General features: G+C 41.9%; 1 long non-coding RNA gene across 1 annotated transcript; it reads left to right on the top strand.

The window, feature by feature from the left end:
• The first annotated feature begins 6 nt into the window (after positions 1 to 6).
• On the top strand, positions 7 to 18,086 carry LOC108445684. The gene is made up of 3 exons (XR_001860637.1): positions 7 to 734; positions 2,857 to 7,167; positions 7,269 to 18,086. It is a non-coding gene; the product is annotated as an uncharacterized LOC108445684 (long non-coding RNA).
• The last annotated feature ends 2,234 nt before the right edge of the window (positions 18,087 to 20,320 follow it).

Here is a 20,320-nt window from a genome sequence, read left to right as displayed (position 1 = left end):
GGTGCGGTGTCTCTGCCTCCGTGGTGGGGGACGCCGCAGCGCTGTCAGCTGCAGCAGCAGCACAAGGCACAACGTTATATGTATGTACAATTCCGTGGGCTTCACACCCATGGAAATGGAAAAGTGCGAGGCGAAGAATGAATTATCGGGGCGTTTCAATAGGGTCGTGCTGCTGAACGCTGATTCATTTGCCAAAATGACAAAACCCTGTTTCCGTGCTGTAAGATACAGATTTACCTTCTTTTCACTCCCCTTGCCATTTGAAACAGAAGCTGCCTCAGAATTTGCCCAGAAGCCTCCAGCTTTTCCTTCGTGGCATGGCCTGTTCTGCATTTAGCTGCGGTCAGCCTCGGGCTTCTTGGTCTCCCGCGTCCAGCAGCCGCAGCCCTGGGCTGCCTCCGGCCGACCTGTATCGCTCACCCGTCCCTGAGTTCGGGTTCTCCGTCTCATTTTGCTACCGACCTTCATGCCGTCTTCCACGGGATTCCCTCCTTCTGCAACCCTATCGTAGCTGCCGCCCTCTTTCCACAGCCTGCTCGCTGCTCCTGACCTCCACTTCTGGCCCAATTCCGAATCTCCTCTAGCATGTTGCAGAATTCTCTGCATACATACATTCTTATTACATTGGTCTTTTTTGTCCTAGTTAATCATTCATACTGTCTCATGTCATCTCAGAATTCTGTGGAACTGGAGCTGATCCTGTGCTTATGGCTAGTGGTTCTTCCGTTAAGCTGGTATGAAACCTGAAAACTTACTCTGGGAAAACTTATTAATCACCCAGCCTGCATTTAACGTGTGCGAAGACAGTAAAATGAATAAAATGTACCATGCTTTTCCTGTGGGATTTGCAGTGTTCCATCAGTTAAAAGCTTGCACGTATACTTACCTTTATTTATGTGCATCATTCCATTTAAGTCAATAGGACTACTTCCAGTACATCAAATTAAAAGTAAATACAAGTCATTCCATGGTGAGATACTTAATCTGAAATGACAGAATAGACAATTACAACAAACAGGGAGGGGAAGTGGAAAGTAAGGGTAAAGGCAATGAGATTATACTGGAATTTTGGCATGTTGTATACAAACCACAGCAGTTCCCTCTTTGCTTGTAAAAGCCAGTGGCTAGGTGAGTTGTTCAGGCTCCAGTACTGCAAACACATACCTGTCGCTTAGGGCGTGTAAATGGTGCCATTGTGTTCAGCTGGATAAGATATACAGAAGTTTATTGCATACAATAACTTGTGGAGTAAAGTCTTGGACATTTTGTTATGTATGGGATTTGATACAGAAAAAGGGAATTAGAGAAAGGGAAGGAGAAAAAGACAAGAATGGAGGTGTGTGATGGAAAGACAATGAAGAGAGAAACAAAAAGGTTAGCATATAGAATAGCAAGATAGGATAGTGAACAAATTTTGGAATAGCAACAGCAAAGCATTCTACCAGCTCAAATGTGCAGCTACAAATAACACAAAAACCAGCCAGCAAAGCAATGCAGTAATGTATTAGTTTTTAAATGTCCAGAGGGATTCAGCACATCAGTACAAATGTTCTGAAATCTCTTGGCTAAAGATGGAGAATAGGAGGGGAACAGACCCCAGGTGTTTTAAAATTCTGCAGTGAGACATTGAGCAGTCACTGTGGTGGTCAGATGGTTTCTCCTTGAAGCTGATGAGGGACAAAGCAAATCTCCAGCCAGCCACCCTCCTGAGAGCTTGGCAGTAGAGAGCCTGCAGCCAAACAGGTGCTTTTCATCAGAAGTATTCAAAAGAGTCAATTAACCAAATACACAAATCATAGGGAAGAAAGAAAACCTTTTCTAGACAAGCTGTAGAGCAAAACTGGCTGCTTGCTTGCTTGCTTGCTAGCTTATTATTGTAAAACAGGATGACAAAAAGGTATTAAGGAAAACTAGGGTCTACTCAAACTCTTTAGCTGAGAGGAAATACCTTATGCACACTGCGTTTGGTGAGGCATACAGGATTTAAGAATGCAAACTAGCCTGTCTTTCCAAAACACTTTCTGAAGAACATCTAGGATTTAACCTTTGTGGGTATTTAATTCAGTTGCTGGCAGAAAAGTACAAAGTATTATATCACAATACAAAAATACTGCCCTCCAAGCAAAGCATCTGGTATGTTCTAAGGAGGCATAAGCACACACAACATGCTGTCAAACGTGGAAGGATAAAAATCATGTCAGCATGAAGAGAGGGGAGCACAGAGGGCTGAGGAAGGGCTTTTTCTCTCCATGGTAAGGAATGGAGAAAAGGGTATGAGATGGACAACCTCATCTCAATTTTGTATATCCTTCTCATAATCTCTGCTTATCTGGACTTCTGGCCTCAGTGTAATTTCGATATTTACATATGAAACACTGCTATCTCATATGGTAGTGTGAAATCAGCACCTTGGGCCAGACTTGGATGTGTTGGTAGTCTTTTCTTTAAACTTATGTTTGAAGAGTATCAAATATGATGGGTAAATGTTTCCATGTCTCTGATCCCACATCTGAGTCTCCCTTTGAAATCTTTTATCTGAATATTCAACCATCATCTTCAACATAAAATTGGCAAAGCCAAACTCTATTTTTGTATAGGTAATTGCATGTTTCCTGCAGGCTCCGTCATCATCTGGTCTCCAGTCCATCATTTTTAGGGAAAAACCTGTCCTCAAACTTCCCCTTTTGACGCACACATTTATGTCCTTGATCTTTCTTTCATCTTGTTCTGAAGAACACCCTTTGTTGGAAGATTCACCACTCTCCTACATTTTCCAGCTCAACTGTCTCGTCAATTAATTTTTTTTCCTGGAGACTTTATTTTTAGCACCCCTGATTTTACTCATCTGTCTTACAGTGTTGCCCCACAGATGGCTGCATTTGCACAAAAAGCATTGCAGAAGATTGATGTGGCAGCAGGAACAAGTGGCATAGGGAAGGAAGAGAACTGTCTGGATCAATTTTGCCGCCGGAAAAAAAGTAGTATGGAAATGCATTCTGACTTGCAAATAAAGAAGAAAAGATAAACGCCTTTGATAAATCAAAATATCTGCAATACGCATGGATAGTGAAACAGAGATCAGGCATGCAAAAATAGGAAACATTAATAAATACCACTACATAACAAATATTATATATAAATACAGCTAAGAGACAAATTGCACAGGACAAGAATAAGTGTTGAATACCATCAGGTTTCTGTTTGCCCATTGTGAAAGATTATTTGCCATGCACTGATTGTCATCAATTATATTGAATGCAGTAGATATTAAAAAAAAAATTAATACCTGTGTACCATGAAAACATGGCTAGGATAATGAGATTAGTGACAAACAGAGCTATCTAATGTAGATGCAATCTCACTGATCCAAGTTACAAAGTGGCAAGATACCAGTAAATAATGTGCAAGCTGAGAACTTTCCAAATTTTTTGGCATGTCATAAAACATTAAAGATGAAGGCTTCCATAGCCATTTCAAACATCTCAGATATCTTAGAATTATGTCATCTGATCTAATCCATTTCTGTAGTAGTCAATAAGAAAAAGTAAAAGTAGAACATTTATAATATATAGAACTGCAGTCCCTAGAACATGCCTACTGCAAGAAGGAAAATCTGTTTAAATAAATAGGTTTATTTCCAGTCCCAATGACAGAGAATAAAAACAGGTTGAGAAATCTGGGTGCCTGAATCCAAAAAATGCTCCTAAACACATACAAGATGTGACTCAACTTGCAAGACTACAAAAGTCTGCAAAAGACTACTATGTGAGCTTAACGTTTCTCAAATGCCTAAAACTCTACTTCTAGATGTAATATTTAAGCTCTGGAGGTAAGGAGTTGCAGGATGCAAAAATGATGCCTGTGTATTTTCTTGGAGTTAGCCATTTTTAAAAGCCAGCTGGCTATCACTGTCAGTATCCTTACAAAACTTCAATTTGTTAGAGAAATAAATGAAAATCAAGTAAGAGTTATACTGCAAAAAGCAGCAGGCTATCATTTCTGTTGCACAACACTGTTTCCATTCTAGTCTCCTGAGCTTTCCTCCTCTGTTAGTCGGAACAGCCTGAAATTTCTGTTTTTCTGGGTTCAGAAGTTACGTGCTTATTCTCTGCCCAAAGGTGAAATTGTTTGTGGAAAGCTTGAGCAAGAATGTTTTTGCTGGTTTAAGTGTGAGAACAGTGGGATAGGGGGAAATGTTGCATAAAGGTAAAAGTGCTTTAGGGTTTTCTAAATAACTTTTTCATCACAATGAAGAGATACGAAGAGATGAAAATCATGGTGAAAATAACCCTGCTCAGGGAAGACCTATACTTTTTCTAAAGTTGTTCTCAAGTAAGTCCTTCAAGCAGCATATACAGTCCATCTTTGTCAGAGCCAGGGAGCATTTAGACTTGACCTTCACTGAAATGAAGGGCAAGTATCTGCTCAGATTGAGCTGTCCTTTGAGTCACAAACAGCTCCTCCATATTTTCATGGTGACACACTGCACCCCGAAGTCCTGCCCCATTACTGCCTAATTCTTCATGGGGTGGCTCATCCGCAGTTTATCTACAGGTTCCTTCATGAATAAACTGGGATTTGGGAGGCTGGTGAGGGAGGGGCTTGATGCCCACAGGGGCCCCACTTCAGTGTGCACTGTGGCTGCACTCTGCTATTGGTGGTGCAGGACCTCCAAATGTGTTGCAGCAGGCCTTTGTGGCCTTCTCTCTCTGCATGTCCTCATGCCACAGTTAAGTATCACAGGCATTTAAAAATATAAACCATCTGTGTGACAATGAGGGGCCTCTGTCAACTGTCTGTGGGATGTGCAGAAGCAGAGTGTTTCTCCTCAAGAGCACCTTACAGTGTTTGCTGACCTGCCTCGAGTCCATGGCCAGGAGGTCAGTGGACCTGAAGGCAGCATGTGTTTGCAGCTGGGGTACCAGCTGCCAGCCTGGGCAGCAGAAGGAAGGGATTCTGGGCAGGCATGACATGACACAACCCACAGTCACATGCTGTCATGTGCGATCATGCTAGGTGTTACATGTCCCACATGAGCACACATTGGATAAAGACAGTAAGCAAGGTGTCCTTCTTGGCTGGACAGGGAGTGTACAACGTCTGACCCTCCTGTGGCCACAAAACCATCTCGTCAGGGTGCAGCACAGACCAGGGACTCTCCATGGTGGCAGGGCAGGACCTGGCAGCCAGGGCTTGTCCCACCATTCCAGCCCTAAGCCAGGCAGCTGGAGGCCCTGGGGCAGCCCCAGCCCTGGAAAGCCCCAGCCCTGCGTATTGGGCACCTCCCTGGAGACAGGCTGAGGCCAGGTTGGGACATGAACCCACAGGTGTGCCTAGCTCAGTAAGACCCATCGTTGGGCAGGGGCTGGTGGCTCCATGGGATCCTGGGCCATAGGCGGGCACCTCAGGGTCCCAACACATCATTATGGAGAGACTCAATATGGCTTTGCCTCTGGCTGACTTCAAGAAGTGCTCACAGAAGCAGAGCTCTGTCCAGGAGCATTGCTGTGTGCAGTTGGATTGGTGGATGAAAACTACAGAGGTGGTGAGGAGCAGTTGCCTTTAGCCCCTGCTTAGGGAACACATTTTCTCATACTATAGCTGTGAGAGCCAACAGCAGGCAGCAGTAGGACACAGGGCCTCTGTGCACAGTGAGCTTTTCAGAAGTGTGTTGTCCTTCCTGGCCTCACCAGGGCAGACAAGCCATAAGAGAGAGTCGCTTGCTCTACGTGGGGAGCTGCAAACACATCTCTGCCCCATTGTCTGGCAATTCCCACTTACGGTAAAACATTCTGCAGCCCCAGCCACTGCCAAGGGCAGAGGACATGAGCAGAGCACTCTGATGCAGCCTGGTTCTCCCCAGCATCATCAGGTGAGTCCTAAAACTACAGTGCTCTCCTCTATGCACTGAGGCTGGCACTGGGGTGGCCATTTCGCCATGAGCATCGTGACTGTGCCTGCCTTCCTGCCAACATCACTGGCAAGTTTCTGTTTACTGTGATTGCTCTCAGCATGACCCTCATAAAGCAGCCATTCTGGCCTTTACCTCTTGCCCAGAAGTCTCCTCTGTTGTCTCTCCTTCCTCAGGCTAGCCAGAACCAGGCCTTCCAGAAGTGTGAAACCCTTGCTTCCTTGGATGAAGCTGACTCCGGACACAAGTTAATAACAGCAATTTCCTGTGGTCAGGAGCACCCAATTCCAATACTCTCTCCAACGGTTTCCAAGACTTCAAGCCTCTTTTGTGTCACACAAAGAGGGCAGTGACTGCAGTGCTGTGAGTTTACCCAGGAATGGTACATAATGAAATCTTTGACAGAGAGCTCTAAATACTGTTTTTGATTCACAATAGGCAGCATACCAGGACGTGCCTACATTGACCACAATGCTATGTGACTGGAAGAGAACTGCTGGTCTCAAATGTCTTTTGCTCATGCAAGAGAAGTACCTGAAGCAGCCGAAGAAGAGTCACACCATGTGCACAAGAGCACTGTGCAAACGCTTCTTGTCAGGCTTTGTGCTATCACCCCAAGACACCTGGGGAGTCTGCTTCAGTGCCCAACCACTCTCTGGGTGAAGAACCTTTTTCTAATATCCATCCTAAACCTCCCCTGACACAACTTCGGGCCATTCCCTTGGGTCCTGTCACTGGGTCCACAGAGAGGAGATTGGTGCCTTTCCCTCCTCTTCCCCTGATGAGGAAGTTGTAACTGCAATGAGGTCTTCCCTCAGTGTCCTCTTCTCCAGGCTGAACAGACGCGTCACCTCAGATGCTCCTCATATGGCTTCACCTCAAGGCCCTATGTGGGGGACTTTACATGCATTTGCATTGATGTCAAAGTGAGGAAAATGCTGTGATGTGTTTTCTTCTCCCTGCTGTCCAACGAGGTCCCCAGGAGCTGGTACTCCATCCAGCTTCATCTCTGCTGTGCTACAAGTTGGGTGCTACAGCTTTTGGATGATGTGCTGACTGTGCCTCTCCTTCTCAAAAAGAAAACAGAATTTATTTTAAAAATATGTATGTTTGAGGCCATGCTTGTTAATTTCTGGAACCAGAACTAGCCTTTTTATTTTCATTCTAGAATTTGCCTACTGTCCCAAAGTAATCAAGTCAGGAATCAGAGGATTTGGCTTCTCTGAGGACTGTGTCTGCCTCAAGTGCTACAGAAGGTACTGTGTGTATTGGTGTTGCTTCCTTTTTTCCCTTTTCTTTTTCCTTGGCTTGTTTTCACAGGGTTTTTTCCCTTGATTCCTTTCTATTTTTGCATTAGATCAACTTAACACATGACACCTAAGACTACACTCGCTGTGCCCCCTGCTCCACCCCCTGCACTCAGTTCTGGCCAAGATACATGGACAGAGATTTCCTCTCACCCAAGGATAATGAGTCACAAAGTCTGGATGATTAGAAGGAAGGGTTAGGGTTTCACCTGCTTTATGGGAGATCATTTTCTCCTTCAGATACCATTCCTAATCCTACACTCACTGCAGATGCATTCTACTACAAGACCTGCAGAAGTGAGTCCTCCCTGGAGACTGCAGTGCTATTCGTTGCTTTATGGAAGGTGTTTCTGCACCACATTTATCCCTAAAGGGTTAGAATTGACGTTTGGCACTGAAACTTGTTTAATTTTTTGTTTGTTTGTTTGAAGTTTTGATAAAGTTTAACCACTGAGATAGTCCAGGCTTCTGCTTGAAGCAACAAAAGGGCAGCCATACTGCTCAGTAGGCAGGCTCTCTGATGTTGTTGGGGGGCCTACCTATGCATTTGAACCAGTTCTACTTGGGTTCAGCTTGCTGTGCAAGCACAGAGCTCAGTGAAGAACAACAGCTCACCAGCCTTCCAGGCTGTGAAGTGCTCTGTGTTTGTAGCATTAGTGCTGACAATGAGTTGGTCAAGATCTTGTGACCCTAGTCTTTCCACTGCTGCTTGAATTTTCCGTTTTTTTGGCCTTCACTTCCCTAGGGAATACTGAGATTATGAGATTTGGTACAAAATTATTCCCTGCAACAGTAACAGGCAACACACATCTCTGCTTATGTGGAGGTCTCTCTGCAATGCCAGGGCTGTGTGTTTTAAGCTTTAGGTCATCCCAGTTCACCATCTATTTATCTGTCAGGTCTGGGCCATAAAATATAGAAGCTGAAGTTATTGGTGACTGGAATTCATTATTATGCCCAGATAGTTAGCTGACATATACAAAAGGTTGGATAAGTTTATGATCAAAAAGAAATTCATGTACTACAGAGCTGAAGAAGACAACAAGCTAACGATGCAATCTACTAACCCCTGACCAGGGAAGAATATGCACCTCCACACATGTATTCAGTCTTCATAGGAGAGGGTTCCTCTGAAGCCTCAGATGTTGCCTGCTACTGGAGACAGGGCTCAGTGGAGTAATTACTTTAGTCATGACAACAAATACTCCAATGACATCAGTGGAAATCCTTTTCATGGTGCTGAATTACAGCTTGACAGCAGCAATCTCATGACACACTCCTTCTGATTCCGCACCTGCGTCGTGACAACTGTATTGCTTGGTTACATTGAAACAGTATCACTGCCTAAGGGGAAGACAAAACGACAATACATTTATTTTTATGAAATCTTTGGATTCTGTGCCATCTCCTATTTGCTTTCTGTATTTTTTTATTTTCCTTTTTGCAGTATTCTAGATTTATTGGGACAATCTTTTCACTGCTTGCAATTTTCCACTGCTCTGATGTGGTTGCTTTCCCACTTGCAATTTCTTTCTATGTACTGCTAGAATTTAGAAACTAGTGTCACCATTAAGATTTTTCTTGGTTGCAATGGACAGGTGTGAAACATGTTCCCATCCCAAAAATGAGTTTAATGTAGTTATCAAAGGTTTGGAGGGATGCCGCTTATTTTAGTTTTGCTGACAAAAAAGGAAAAAGTGTCACAAATTGGGTTCATATAATCTATTATAAGTATGTGTGAAGACTAATTTTTAAAATTTTTTTTACTTACCATGGTAAGTAAATCTTGGAGCCTGACCACCTGCAATTAGGACATGAAGGATGAACCATAGTGTTCTGAAGACTGGAGATACTTAAACAGTTTATATTCTGACACTGAAGACATAGGTTGGTATAAACATTTTAGGCAGGTCACTTTTTTGTGACATACTGTAGCCTCATGTGAGCTAGTCTCTGAAGAAGCTGTATGAATCACCTTCTGGCTTCATCTGCCTTTCTTCTTTCAGTGTAGAGAAAGCACAGATTATGATCTTAGGTTCAACCTTACCATTTGAATAGTTAAGGTTAGGTAAGATGAATTCTGTCCTCAAATTAGCGAAATATCAGAAAAGATATCAAATATTCATTTTTTCATTCCTCCACAGCGTTACTAAAAATCTAGGTAGTGATCCTTGAAGAATTATTTGATATAATAAATGTTCATACTTAAAAGCAAAGTGCTATGAGTAGTCTGTGATGATAGCTTACATAGTTTAATTTGCAAATAGACTCTTATACCATTTCCACAGCTGGAGGATTCTGTCAGCCAAATCACAACAGGCAACTGGAAGCAGTGAGGGAACCTCTTTGCAAGGATTTTTTTTTCTGTGCAGAGATGTCAGCTAGCTGGTTGGTGGTTTTTATTCCTCTTTATTCCATGTGAAACCTTGATTTATTGCTTCTGCAGTACCAGAGTAAGGGTCAAGCCACAGGACTTGTACAGCCAGGTCCCTCAGCCATTGAGAGCGCCCCATGTGGGCTTAAAGTATGTCAGGACTAAGGGAGGGTTAGAATAAGTAGAATGAGAAAGTACAAGATCATAGGTCTTTGTACCATACTGAACTGTCATTTTCACGCTCTTCATAGAATCACCCTCAATACTGATAGGTTAGGAAGAATCCAGAGAGGAGAGAGTTAACATCCTCTCAATGCTGTGCCCATGATGGCCTGCTTTTTGTCTAACTGCTAAGCAAAATACAAGTTGCATAAACAGAAACACTGAATATAGACTGCAGGAGATTATTTTAGCACTGTATGAAGACATGATGCCAGTGAATCTGTAATTTGGATATATATTTTTGTTGCAAGGTCTAGTGCTCTCTTTTACACATAGGCACACACACATAACAAGAGCAATGAGGCTGTCAGTTCTGGCCATCTCAATAGTGTTGCAGAATTCTGAGGAAGACGACAAAACATTGCATTCAGTTGAGAAATCAATTTAAGCAGAATGCTTAGAGAAAATAGATTGTTATCTATAGAAAAGGGAAGTTAAGGGCAAATGGAACTTCACTAAAGTATGCTCTTCACTAACTATGCTAAAGTATGTTGGAGAAAAGAGAGAAGTTCTATGCCACAAATGAAGTTGAGCTTAATCAAGTTGAGCAATTAAACTTGTTGAGCTAGTATAATTGCAAGAAAGAATATCAATTATATCTAAATATTAAGTTCCTGAAACTGAAAAGGATACTGGCAGAATATAAGGTACTTATATACCAATGTCAGAGAAATAGTCTCAATAGTTCATATATAGAATTAAGTAGCAGGGCAACAAGAAAACCATGTGTAATGTCTTAACAGGAGTTAAGAAAATCTTTGGGTGTCCAAACTGACTAGTACTCGTGTTGCTAAAGAAAAGCACCTAGATGTATCTTCTGGGCATTTTCCATTTCAAAGTTCCTTTTGCCTCATCCCTGCTGCCTATGGATATCTTCACATTATAATGTTTCAATTGGCAATTTTTTGATCAATAAATAAAACCTGCCATTGGTATATATCTAATCCTAGTGCCATTCTCTAGAGCCAGGTAAATGAAAGACAGTTTAAAAATAGTTACACGGAAGAAAACTCTTTCTTACCCTTCTTTCATATGCACAGATAGGCTTGGAGGAAAGTGTTGATGACTTTCACTTTCCTTTGGGAAATATGGGGAGCTTTTCCAACTGGCTTGGCCAGAATTTGCTGGAGCAGAGCCCTGCCATGCACTCCTAGTTCTCTGCAGCTTGCTCACTTCCCCAACTCTTATATACCTTCCAATTTAATGAGATTTTTTTTCCCGTGGTGTTTTGCAGGTTTTTTCTGTCCCTTCTTGTTTTTCAGTGGAGTAATCATGCTTTCTAATATCTTATCCAAAAGGCCAAGATTTCAATACAGCTTTGGAAATACTGCATGCTGTGGACTTTCATTTGCCTCTTGTTTGTACCTGCCTTTAAACTATTAATAGGAAAATGCAGAAAAAAACCGCCATAACTTTACACATATAATACTCTGCTGAATATTTTTTTCCTGCCGAAACTAAAAATGATGTCTCAGTGTCAGTGCACAGAGCAATAGTGAGACCAATTCTTTTCAAACTGTCTAGAAATTTCTTACTGTGACCTATGGAGAGCTGCCTAGTGGTCCCCACAGACTTGTCTTGTGTTGCTTGCTCCTCATCTTTTCCAGCTGCTAGCTTCTAGTAAAAGCAGGGGGGAAATGGTATTCCACAGAAGTAATGAACACAGCTGCCCCAGGGGCATTATGTGAATGTGTACCAGAGAAAAGAAGATTTCCACAACCCTGGAAGCAGGGGAGACAGAATTTGCAAGACAGTCTCTCTGACCTGTGATCTACCATATGGAAAAGTTGGACATTTGAGTGGGCTTTTAAATCCTAGTTTGATTAACCTCTTTGTAGTCATTCTTTACCCTCATCTTCCTCCCTACAGTTACAATACACTATTCTAAAGTACTTCTTCTCCAAATCTAGATCGCTGGAACATACATGTAGGATGAGAAACTTAGTTCCTAAGGCTAAGGATCTTATCCCATTACTCTGCCAATGTAGGCTTTTTTAATAGTCCTACTCTTAATCTAATTTCTTCTCCAGTCCAGTTTGAAATTTTCTCAGCCAATGTAGAATTCAAACAGAACTGTAGGCTGTATGAATAAGCCTAGCCAAATGGGAATTTGTTCTGACTAAAGGTCAGGTTTGGCCTCTGAAGAACTGTGTAGTAATGTGTTTGGTTCCCTTGAAAATTGCAATTGTATGGAAATGTCACAAGAATACATGTATCTTTATTTAAAGAACTGGGATTTTTTTCCCTCTGGGTTGTTTAAAGCCACATGACTGAGGTATTTTACAGTGCAGCTGTTACAGATGACTCTGACAAAATCTCCTTTACAATGAAAGGAAGGCATGGAAAGTAAGAGAAAATCTATTGAAACTGTGCTTAGGGCTTGTCATTTACTTTTTTCAGAAGAAGACTTTGGTCAATCCTGCCTTAGTACCCAAGTGACTGGGTTGCAGGCTGGAGAGCTGAGAGGTTCAGCCTGCCTCCACAGACCTCTGAGGGGTGGCTCTGGCTCCTGATACCTCACTCATCTCTGAGCACTGAAGCCAGGGAGAGTCTGTTTCATACTACAACCCATTTCACGCTACTCAGTTGGTGTCCCATACCAAATTCAAGGTCCTATTTAATGAAATTCTCTCCATATCTGTCTTCCTTCTCTGGAATAAATAGTGACCCCGGTATGTCCTTAGGGTTACAAGAGATTTATTTTAGCTAATATAAAAGAGAGGAGAGACTCAAGTACCTACTGCTGATAAGCAAGTAGCTTTTATTCCAAAAGAAAACATGATGTGAAAAAGTATGTGTCAGACAGAGGATTGCGGAGGCGTACCAGTGGATGTTCACACTCAGCATGGCATTTACTGTATCCTTTTGACAATTAGCACCTCTGGTGTAACCCAGGGCTGCTAAGCTGATACAGAGCTGGCTTTCCCTCCATGGAGGATACCAGAGAGGTTAAATATACCCCTGAAGGGGCTACGTCCTTCTGATGCATCACTGGAGCAGAGCTGTGGGCAGCCTCAGCCTCCTCTCAGGGCTGCTCTTCCCTCTCACCCCAGCACCATTCTCCCTCCAGAGCACAAGCAACTTCCCACTGTTCCTGAGCAGCAGATGCTTATGATGCCAGTCCAAATGCTTGCTAACAGCATGAGCAGGTCCTATGAAACAGTCCTAGCTGCAGTGAAGGACACAGAGGGCACCTTACTGCAGTTACAGCTTCCCCTTTTAAATGGCTGAGTAAAGAGGAACCATTTGGAAAGGAAATGAAAGCAGCAGGCGGATTGCCAGGGAGAGATGTGGGGTCAGAAAGGGAGAGGTGGTGGTGTATTATATCCTAGACAGAATGCAATTGAAACTGCTGGGAGGGAGCATGCTTCTGGCACATCACTCTCTTCCTCCAAAGCATGGTTGTGTGGGTACAGCAGGAGTCAGGGAACAGCTCTGCTTATTGTGTGACTATTTGTTATTTCAGCCCACGACAGACTTAGGGTAGAATTACCTAAACACTCAATATTCACATTTTGAAATATTCCTTTAATTCCAGAACCATAAAGACTAGAGATCTTATGGTTTTCAAAATGAAAGAGAACCATACAATAACTTGCAGACACACATAATAGCTTTTTACAAGAGGTTATAGTCAATTTTCTGACTACAGTTAATCTGTAATGAATGTAAAAAATCTCACACCAGCATGCAAGAAAGGGAAAAGGAAGACAAAAGAAAACCTATTTACTTTTAAAGTCCTGTTGACAACTAAGATAAAAATTTAGGTTTTGAAAAACAGTACATTTTACCAGGCAAAATCTAATGAAGCTTATTTTTCAACAACTTAGCACAATTACGTTGATTGCAAGAGCACTTTATGTAATTACTTGTGGGAATGACCATAATTAGCCAGAAGTCAGCAAGAACTTTGCAAATGTTTCCATATACAAGGTTTTCATCTTTCTATGAGATGTTCAGTGCTCAGTACAATGTCTTTTCTTCAAGCAAATTAAAAAGTGTGGTGCCGTATGTTCATAAATGACGTGTCATAATCTGGATATCCAAACTCCCCAAACTTTGGGACAGTTCTGAATTGTTACGTGACAGTTGGGATTTTTTGGGGAAGATGGGTGTCCGTTGTTACAGTAGCACTACCCAGTGATACATGCAACTGCATTATATTATGCAAATGTGGATGGGGAGGAATCATGCCTTTTCTGTAGAAGCTCTGCCAGGCATCTTGTCAAAAAGTTAATTTCAGTATGATAAGAAGAACAAAGAACAATTTTAGGAAGGGTTTGATATTTTATTCATATTTAGATTAGGTCCAGAGAGATGATGAGAATGTTAATTGGTCTCCTTGAAGAGACAGACATTCCCACCAAGCAGAAAAATCATCTCAAGCAATTGGGTCTTTTTTCTTCATGATTCTTTTTTTGCCTTTTAATCTCCACTATGCAAAACTAAAGGGCAGTTGAAGAAAGCCAAGACAAATGGCAAGAAAATGAGCACATGAAGAAACTTCAACTGATGAAGGGATTTGTGAATAGCAGGGACAATAGTCAAAGCAGGTCCTATCCTTCTGAATACAAATTAGTTTGCTAGGACCTTTCATAATTGTTTTTGACCTATTATTGTTGTTATCATCACAGATCTCTAGTGAAAGAGGAAAGTAGCTGATGGAAATTTATGGCAACTTTAGAGATAAAACAATGACTCCGTAGAAACTTTTGCTGTTAAAAAGCAACATTGAATAGTTTTAAGAATCTTCTCTGTTTAACCAAATGGTCCTGGTGATAAAGACTTCCCAGCAGAATGTTCAAAATAAGACTCTGAAATGACTATCACCATAAAACTCAACATACTGCCGGAAGAGTTGTGTTTTTGACAAAACTCACCTCAATGTTGATCAACACAGTGAACTTTCTCTGTAAATCTCCATCCAGCTGGACAAGGTTTGTAAAACAAGTACAACAAAATAGATTAGCTCTAAAGCTCAAATCAAGAGGTGGCAAACCCATGGGTGATTGTGCCAAAGCCCTGTTTTTCAGCTCTGACAGGCTATCTCCTAGATTGATAGCAGTTTTCCAACGTTCAGTGTTATTTCAGTTGGCTATAGTACTCTTGTTTCCTTGTGTTGTTCCATCTCTGTTAATGTTTTTATCTGTCTTTGGACTTTTTTTCCACTGAGCTCTTCTGCTTCATTAGCACTGCTGCTAAACATGACGCAGGAGCCTAACCTTTTGGAGACTGTTGACTTTGCTAGGACCTGATCCCCAGCTCTGTCCCACCATGTCTGACTTGTCCTAGTCCTAGTAGTGTGAGGAAAAAGAGCAGCTGTGTCATAACCTGATGTGAAATACACCCATCTGTTATGATACCAGAGGGCAAACCAACCCCACATGAGTAGGGTGAGTAGCAACACCACCTGCTTTTGTCATCTTGAGGTAAAGAATTTATGGACAAGGGAAGGGACCAGGCAGGGGACTTGCTGCCCTCCCTGCTCGTTGCGGAGTTGGTGCAGAAAGGCATCAGTCAAAGCAGAGCAGTTTGCAGGGGCTGAGGAGGAGGGCATCTCTGGTTAGCCTTCCCTAAGCAGTGGGGGGCAGTGGCTATCTGGCCAAACAGGCCTCCACCAAGAGACAAGTTCATGTGGGGCTGTGGAATGACTGCTTGTCTTTGGGGAGCTTTTTCTGCTCTTCAAGTCTCCTGCCCAATAAATTCCTGTTTGGTCAAGTCCATCTGTTTGACTTTCCTTTGAAGATAGGACATGCTGGACATTTGGGTAGGAAGAGGATGGTTTCCCTCAGAGGCTGGCTGGAGGCTTGAGCTGATGTTTCCTTCATCAGTCTGGAGAGTGAGCCTGGCAGATGGGTAGCACGATGGTAGTCTCTGAGACAGAAACATTTCCAACGTAGCAGAAGACTGAGTCTGACGGCATCACAAGCTCAAGCCAGCAATGTATCCTTGTCCTGTCGCATCCTCTCCTTTCCTATCCTGCCCTGCTTCTTATGCTCTAGCTAACAGTACAGTTTCTGAAGAGGCAGAAAATGCAGCATTGTTGTTAGTGAGGAAGCAGTCAATGCCCTTGTGAATGTCTTGGGCTGTGATGATCCACAGACCAGCATAAATTTGGGCTTAATTTGGTTCTGGCTTTTGCTGTCAGAGGAGTGAGTTCAACTAAATTTTTCCACCTTGGTAGGACATGATACCAGATGAGAATTGTCTGTCTATGGACACTACTTAAATGTATAGCAAACTGGAATATAATACTCCGATCTAAACTTTAAAAAAATGTTAATTTAAAAGACAATGCTTAGTTTGTAATTTCAGGGAGTGGGTCAGAGCTCCACCTGGCCCATGACTGCATGACTCCCATCAAGGAGCTATTATGGTACATGCCCACAAAGGGGCTGGCTTCAGGGCTATGATTACTTTGGGCCCATATTATCTATTCTTACTTTGCAAATGAAATGAGTCTGCTTGTGAAGTAAACATCCATCATGCTCCATGAAAGACTTGGGAAGCAACGATTCCTATCTGAAGTGAGCTCCCATGTAGCTCAGTTTCATATGTAGCTGTCAATAGCTCTGTTATGGGCTGCTTGGGATACATCAGATGTGTATCAGATATAATTATCCTCTTTTGTTAAAGTGCCACCGAGTCTGGCACAGCTCTTTAAAACTGAGCACCTGCCCAGTCTACAGTGATCATTTTCTTCACTTGCTTTAGCAAACTTTCATGACCTGGAGAGGTTTAACCGCAGTTAGCAGCAGTAGTGTAAAATTAATTACTTTTGTATATTCCTGTGCTGTAAGCCCTGGGTGCAGGTACTGTGCTGTAATATTAGATTAAACTGAGTACATTATTAGCTTTATCAATGATTCATTACAATCTTAATGCCAACCAAAAGGACACAGAGTACCCATTTACCACTGTGCCTCTAGCAAACACTGCAACACATACAGGAGCTTTTTTTGGAAGAGCCTTTATCAAGGAATATAAAGTAGCAGAAATTTCCAGAGTTCAGTACATGTGTTTCAAGTATATTATATCAGAAATAGGAAAAGAACCCCCTGCTTTTAACTTCAGACTTAAGGCAAGGTTCTCAAGATGAGACTCTGAGCCATGTGTTCCAGGCGGCCAGGATTAATATAAAATCTGTGTGACAGCAGACAACTGTCGAGTAAGAACTAGACCATTTGTAACACTGATGGACAATTTCTCTCATGTCAGTCTGTGCAAAGGCTGGAGCAACTGAATGCAATTGTGAAATAAGCTTGAATGAAAAAAAAGACTCACAAAGACTCTAAGAGGCATGTGGCATGTGAGTGATTGCCTCCTCTCAGCCATGCCTTCTTGCCTTTCCCCATGTTTTGGAAGGTGTTGTCTCCTTGATTCATTGGTCCACTCATTTCCTCCACTGAAAAGTCATTCCTCTTACACTCATCCCTTCATAGCAGGCCCTGAAGGAAGGGTGGGCACTTGGAGTGCTATTAATATGTAGAAAAATGCTAACTAATAAAAATGCTAACTAATAACAGAATAAGGAGAACAAGGGAATTTTTCTTTTTCTCTTCCTTTACCTTTTGGGCCAGGATGAGATCAGTCATTCCAAAGAACAGACTTTAGCTGGTACAGATGTAAAGGTTTCCCAGTCCTTTTGAGAGCTGAGTAATTGGCTTGTTTTATGCACACTTGTCAACAACTGTATACTCACCACCATGGGCTTGAATCAAATCCTACTACACCCAGCAGTATAACCACTGATTTCAGTTAAATTAGTCTTTATTTACACTGGTGAGAATGAGGAAAGGCAGGTTTGCTAAGCACAGCAGATCGCAGAAACCAGTCTTTTTCTTCAAGGGAGGCATTAGTCACCACTGCAGGCACTTTGATTTGTTAGTCTGTACATGGCACAAGTAGGCTTTCAAGAAGGCAAAAGGGTATTTGCATGGATTTCATGGGATGTTCGGTGCTCTTGTAAGAGGTGTGTTGGTTTTGGTAAGGTTGGTTAAAATAGGCAATTGCCTGCTTCAAAAATGAATCAGTGGAACTCCAGAAACAAACCCTACTAAGGGTTAGAACCCAGGGTTCCTGTGTGTGAGACTGACAGGTATTTCCTTTACCTGTGCCCCAAGAACAGCCCACAGATGTTTATGGGGCATCTCTATTAGTACCTGAAGGATGGGAGCAGTGCCATGTGGCTCAATACTCAATGATTTCTATTACTCGCTGGTAGGTATTTGAATGTGCCTTATAGAGCTCAAAGTCCTTCCAAGAAAATAAATGGTTATTAATGATAACAATTAGATTACTGGAGCCTTTGGAGCTGTGCTGGGATTCTCTGACCCAGGACCAGGAGACTCAGTAAACCATGAGTAAGAAAATTAAACTCCCAGTGATTAGGTTTCATTTTACTGGAGATAAATCTGTATTTCTACTGGAAAACATTTAGTGCTTAATGACTTAAAAATAACTGGAAACTACTGAGTACCACTTTTGCCATTTGCAGATAGATGACAGTAAATGACATTATATAAATGAAAAATCTAAATCATCAGATTCACATATTTAGCACTTGAACGTCTCCAAGGATGGGGATTCTACAACCTCCCTGACCAACCTGCACCAGTGCTCAGTCACCCTCACAGTGAAAAAGTGTTTTCTTATGTTAAAACTCATACATTAAATCTCAATTTTCATGTGATGCACATAAAAATAGTTTTGGAAAGTAAAAATATCAGGTTTTGCTCTCTCTCCTTCAAACTGAATAAGCAAAATGGGCAAGGTCTACCAAAGACAAGTAAATAGAAGAAATTGAAAAATAATTTCCTGTGAGAATGCTTCTTTTTTCAGCCAAATCTAATAAGAAAGGTAATTTCCTAGAAGCTTTCAAAATTTTTCTCATTCCTTTCACCAACATTTTTGCACTACCATTGCACGTTACGCATGGAGCATGTCCCTGAAGAAACCTGGAAGGCCTTGTCGTTGATATGCCTCTCACAGCCTGCTGATGCTATGACACCAGCAGGAAAACCAGCCACTGTATGTTATCTAAGCTGCAAGGCAGCTGGGAAGGGCAGTGCTCTCTTACATACTCAAGACATATATAAATATATATATATTTGCACATATATATACATACACATATAGTTTTTCAAGCACTCTATGCATATACATTTATTAAAAATGCTGAGTATTTAAATCAGTACATATGTAACTTAAATATAGAGATGCACTCTTGTGTATGTGTGTGTGCATATATATACACACAACCATATGTGTTTAAGCTTTATTTCTCCTTTATTCCCTTCCTCCTATACTAGTCTCCTTAGGCAGTAGGCTTTGTGGATCAGATGCTATGCCTGAACTGGTGCATCTTGTCTTGAGGGGGAAATGAGGGTAATCCTGTAATATAAATCACAGAATCACACACAATATTAATTTATAATTCAAAATCTGTGTTCAGAGAACATTAAGGCTGCAAAGTCAAGCAGACAGAGATTGGAAAGACCAGGACCAGGGAGTCCTTTGCCACTTTAATTCAGTCCCTTTGCATACTGCTAATTACCTGATCATATATTCTGGTTTTAGCTTTTTCATCACCTCATTCAGTGTTTGAAATGTGCGGTTCTAACTTACTGAGCAGTGAGGCAAAATTGGTTTTCCCCTGACTGTTCCACAGGTGAATTTGCATCCTAGTTGCTGCATGCTGTTCAAACACTGCTACTGGAAATAAATGGTTGTTTCCACTCTTCTGTAGGGGTGATGTCCATAGCTAATGGCAAACTGAGCTAGACTAAGGCAAGGTAGTTTTGATTTGGCAAAACTGAGATAGATTAAAGTGAAAAATTAAAAAACTTGGGGGACATGATTTGAGATATACCTATTTTTTCACAGTATTCATCACCAAATAATACTTATAATTTCAAAGCTTAGCTCCTGAAGCCGAGTTTGATGCTCAGCAGTTCTGAAAAATGAGCCCACAGAGCACCAAGCCACCTTTAACTGCAGACAACAGCCCAAGCCACTGAGCCATCTGAATCCAGATATGAACTTCTGTGTTTTATGTTCAAGATACCCAAGAAGTAGAAGAGAGCTCTCCAAGATGTGGTGTGGGTCCCCATATATTCTGTGGTGAGAAACACTGATTCTGTGCTGCTTCAGGTCAGCACACATCAACAGGATCCACAAATGGAGTTTTGGAATGAATTAAATATGAAAATGAATAATGCACCTTGTTCAGCACTCACGAAGAGACCTACTTTGAGACCACATTTAATTTCATACTCCTCTTAAATATTACATTGTCATTGCACTACAGAATGATTAAAAAAAAAATCCCAGGCTATATCCTGAGACGAGCAGTGGAGGTTTTGGTAGCCAGGCAGGGAGAATCAGGAGCATCGGCCTTTGGGAAGGTAGCAGCAGCACTGAGAGCTACAGAACAGGTGAGCTGTCTGGATATTTCATGAAAGTCATCCCCTTTGACACCATTCCTTACCATCATTAAGTTTCAAA

Source organism: Corvus brachyrhynchos, unplaced genomic scaffold (genome assembly GCF_000691975.1).
Source record: "Corvus brachyrhynchos isolate BGI_N302 unplaced genomic scaffold, ASM69197v1 scaffold302, whole genome shotgun sequence".
Classification (NCBI taxonomy): Eukaryota; Metazoa; Chordata; class Aves; order Passeriformes; family Corvidae; genus Corvus; species Corvus brachyrhynchos.
The sequence above is the reverse complement of the archived record's forward strand: the minus strand, read 5'-3'. Positions and strand labels throughout refer to the sequence as shown.